A 5,194-nucleotide genomic window follows, 5' to 3' on the forward strand; every position below is an offset into this window, starting at 1 on the left:
AAGAAAAAGTAGAAAGGTCTGAAAGGTCTCCATTTCATCCCAATATGGAATGGAATGGAAAACTGTTTCTCAAATTGAACATATTCCTGGAATAGGAATAAACAGTTTCCTGCTCATTTCTATTAATGGTTCTTCATTCTTTCCACGGATTTCAGATTATTAAGTCCAAACACCTTTGAATAATGGTTCCTGCAGGAGATGCTTGGAATGGTTGCTCATGTGTGAGTGAAGATGGAGGACAGTGGCCACATAAAAACATCCCACACTTTCCTTCGTTTATTTTCATAGTATTCCTTTGGCCTTCAACTAACACCAATCATTTAGGAGAAGAAAGATATGATGAAAGCCTGTCATAAATAATTATATAGTCCTGCATTTCTCTCAGCAATGTTCAGCACTTACTTTTGAAGCATGCCACCACTAATACACAATTGTTGAAATGCTTCAAGTTATTTGCTTTTTGTGTAATGATGAATTTTTTCCACTGATGTTTTTTATTTGATGAAAACAATGCAACTGACTGGGAGCCAAGAAGATCCTGTATTCTAACCCATGTGAGACAAGGATTTGACTAAGACCTTGTCATCCTAAGCATGATTGACTGGGTCAAAATTAAAAAAAAATTTAAAAAAATAAACAAAGTTAGGAGGTAGCAGGAAAAAATGAACAAATGTCCACTGATTGAATACTTGACACCTCTGGTGAATGAACTTGGGCAAGATGATTCATGGTAGGAAGATTTTATTAGATTATGGATATTGCTAATTAGGCAAGCAGCTGTTGCAGCCAAGTGCCTCCTCTTCTAACCATTTTTCTCTTTGCTGTTCTCTGGAATCCTGTGTCTCTTATTATATTGTTGTACACAGAACTTGTAATAATTTTCCATGCCTTTTATGCCTTAAATTAATCTAGCATAATGCTGCATGGGAACCTTCTGCCAAGATGTTCTGGTAAATGTTCTAGTGCAGCATATAGCTGGCCTCTTATAGAGCAGCAGATAGCTTTACCTCAGTGCTCGGAGATCGACACCATCACTGTTGAAGAAATTTGCCAGTTTATCTGTCCAAAAAGTACTAAGAAGTACTTATCAGCCTTCTCCTACTGTTCCTTGCAAGATTGAGCAAAACTGCATAGAATCTTTTTTCCCATCACCTGGCTGGGAATCACTTGCGTTGGTGATACGTTACTTCTGCAAGGAAATGAAATGCTGCAATTAGACTAGGAGATTGCTCAGCTCAAGCCTTAAAAGCCTTGAACTTCCTTACAAAAGAAGCTTTCACTTCAGATGATTTCAGCACTGGTATAATGAGTCAGAGCACAGGAAAAACATTCCTGTAAATCTTGAGAAGTGCTCTGGGTCGGCAAATATTATATACCTTCTGCATAAACTGCAGTTCAGTTCTGATTTTGGCCGTGCAAATAATGTGATCATGTGAATGAGTCCAGATAGTTGCCCCTTCACTCCATTCCCAGAGCCTAGAATGCAGTGAACACTTTAATCTCAGCAGGACAAAATGGTTTGCACTACACTGTATTCAGCCAGATTGGAGTTCAGGCAGAATGGGTATGTAACTGTCTGAACCTCTCTGTTCTACATTTGTTTACTTGCAAACTCTGAGGCAAGTGAAATCCATGTAGCATGCATTTCATAGATTAGGTAGGTACAGGAAATGCCATTTTGAGAGAAAGAAGGATCAGATACAAAGGACACATAATTATTAAACAAACTCCCCTGTCTGACCATTCATGCTCCCAGTGCCAGAGACTTTCACTGCTGGGACCAAAGTCCCTTCACAGGGGGCCAGCTCCAGTGAACCCAGAGTTGTCCTGCTTGACTCCCCACACACCCCATTCCACAGTCAGACCAGGTTTCCTGACCAGTTCACCTCCTGGTTTCCCATAGCAGGGTCAGAGTTCTGGTCCCTTGAAGCCATTTACTCACAGCGCTGTGAAACAGAAAGAACTCGAGCTGCTGCCTCCAAGGAGGGACCCCCATCAAAGGAACCCCTGGGCTGTTACACCCCCAGTCCAAGGGTGCAAAAGTTTCATTCCTCCTCTTCAGTCCTCAGCTCCTGAGTGCCTTTGAGTGTCTGGTCCCCTGGCTCACAGGTCCCCAGGCCCTTCCTGGGACAGTGGGTCACAGCCTCTTGCCTCATGCTCCCAACCTCTACTAACACTGAACCTGCACACTGAGCGACCTGCTCTGAATGTATCCCTTAACACGAGAATTTATAGAACAATCACAAATATTTAAAGACAGCTTGCCAAAAATCTTGCTATAAATCATGAGCATATTTAAACAGAACAGAAGTAATATTACCTATCATAGAGTTTGTATCTAGAATCAGGAATAAACAGGAAGCTAAATTACATGGGTGAAGTTCCAGTTAAAGATATTGTAAATAGAAAGAACAGATTGTTGAGAATGATGTGTTGTAATCAGGGCTGTGGGGGGATAGAATATAAGAAAATAAATATAGCATTTTATTTTTTATTTATTGTATTTTTATTGTATTTTTATATTATTTTCTTTATTTTCTTTTTTTATTTTTTATTTTTTAATTTTTTAAAATTTTTTATCTTATTTTTATTTTATTTTTAGTTTTAGTTTTTTATTTTATTTTTAATATTTTTAATGTTTTTATTTTTTAATTAATTAATTTGATTTTATTTTTATTTCTTTATTTTTATTTTACTTTATTTCTTTTCTATTTTTATTTTTTAATTTTTAAATTTATTTTATTTTATTTTTATTTCATTTTATTTTAGATAGTGGTAGAATTTTGGCTGGAGTTTATCTTTTTTTGGTCCCAAATGATTTCTGATCATTATATATGAGCAATAAAAAATGTGACTGTGTGGGCTGGCTATAATGAAGCTGGGATTTTGTATTCATTCATCACAAGATGTAACTCCTAAGTGCATCTGTTATCTATTTCAAGATCGTATTTCTTTTGGGTAGTTTTATGGATAATTGAGTTAGTGAGGATCATGGTAGAAAATCATCTGGAAAGAAGGTACATAGAGATTTCAATGTGGTTTCTCTTTTCTGTGCTCAGTCGTGACAGAAGAATTAAAAAAAAAGTTTACTTTATACAGATTTAGCCACATAAGCTTTAGCTTAGCATTTCATTCAGTCGTGAAGACCCTCTCTATCAATGTTGCATGGAAATTCATCTGTTGTCTTATACATCTGTCCTGTCATGTGGAGAACTGGCTTGTGAAACTGCTTATCCCTCAGCAACTACTATACAGATCCTAAATAGTAGCTTAGGTGAGACACTTCCAGTGGCTGATAACATAAAACTCACTTTTGGGATACAACAAAAACCTCTCTGCTCAGGTTAAACTCTCTGAGAAGCCCTCCAAGGAGAGAGAAACATTCAGGTCTTGCAAAGTCCTAGTGGAAGCTGGGTATAGCCTTCAGCAGGTACAGATAAAACTCCAGTCTCAGGCATTAGGCTGCCCCTCTTCCCTAGAAAAGGAGGCATGTGGCAACAAAAGCCTAAATGCAAAAATTCCGATCTCATTTAAAGCTCTCTAGTCATGTGTTGCTTGTATATATAATTACAGTGAACTTCAGAAGCAGCAGAAGCAGTGAGTTGCTGACACAAGGGAAGGAAATGGAGGTAGGCATAAGCTTGAACACGGTCACATGCATGAGTCAGTGGAGAGTGTAGAGACTCTGTGCAAACAGCAGAAGCTGTTTAAAGAAACACCTTCTCAGCTGTTTGCTTACTGGAGGCTACTGTTCCTGCAGCTCTGCTGGTAGAAGGGAATATGTATGAATCAGAGGCTCCCACTCACAGACCCACATCTTCATGCAAGACCACTTTTATTAACAGTGTTAGCAAAGACTCTGGACCTTATGGTCCCATCAGGGAGATACAAGCACAAACCAAATTATTCTGATTCTGTGATGAGGAGGGAAAAGAAAATGGTGAGCAATGGAAAGCTGTAAATTAATAGCCAGACATCCACCAGAAATGGTTTCTCAAAAACCTAAATTGGCGAAGAAGTTTATTTTCCACTGCCTCCAAAAACCTCTATCATTCCTTCGTGTGTGCTGTAATCAGAAATTTGTTTATGGTAGAAAATATGCTTAGTGCTAGAGGAGGTCTAAAAGTGTAAGCAAAGATTAAATGCCTGACTCCTCCTGATTTTCAGCATAACGTATAAGTCAAGAGGCTTACTGCAACAAAGTGTTGCTCTCTGTACCTTTCAAGTGTTTCACAGTGGACCTCAATGTGCTGTTTTTCAATGCATTTCTGAGAAGCATTTAGTTTTTGCCTAGAAATTGCTGTGCTATTTTTGCATATTCAGATCTCTGTATCATTCCAGTTTGGAGAGGCCAACTGTTCCCTCTGTTTCCATATGAAGACAGAATGAATCAGTGTTGCTTCCATCCGTACTGCTATTCCCCCAAATGCTTTCACAGATGTACTGGGAACATGGAGTTCTGTGGTCTGTAACTGTAATACCCCAGACTGGGCTGCTCTCAAAAGCCACCCTTCAGAAACCATATGATTATAAGTAACTCAAGGCTGGTAGGAATTACCACACATTACATGAGGAAGGATCCCATGAGGCTGCTCAGGTGATAGCAAAGCTTTAACAGGAAAAAGATTTCACAGAAGCAAAATTTCACTGAAGGCTTCCAGCAATCTGATTTGCATCCTTAGGAGAAGAAAATTCCTGCGTCTAAAAGTGGCCAGCCCAGTACCTACTAGATGACCTATAAGGAAGTTCTACTGCTTGTCATATCACTTCTTTTTAATTTGTTGTGTACATTTTAGCTTGCTGTCAGAAAGCTTGGTACTGGTACTTCATATACTTCCTTCTCCTCAGAAATCTAGCATATACTCCTGAGTATACGAAGACAGGTGATTTTATACATAGCCTGTTGTGAGAATGAGTTCCCAGCATCATTGCGCATCAGTTGTAATAGCTCAGCACAGGTATCAGTGTGAGTTCAGAATAGAACAACTAATTAAATCCACATTCCTGATGAGGGAATCAGGGAAGGTAACAAAGTACAGTGGCGAGACAATGTCAACAGGAGGGAGAGGAAGGTCTTCAGCTCCTAGGACTTCCAACTCAGCAAGCCTGGGCATTTTTTTCCTGACACTCCAATAGCAATAACATCAATAACAGTTAGGAATAAAGTGTTAAACTAACAGTTAAGAGAAAAATG

The sequence above is a fragment of the Geospiza fortis genome, unplaced genomic scaffold (assembly GCF_000277835.1).
Source record: "Geospiza fortis unplaced genomic scaffold, GeoFor_1.0 scaffold186, whole genome shotgun sequence".
NCBI lineage: Eukaryota > Metazoa > Chordata > Aves > Passeriformes > Thraupidae > Geospiza > Geospiza fortis.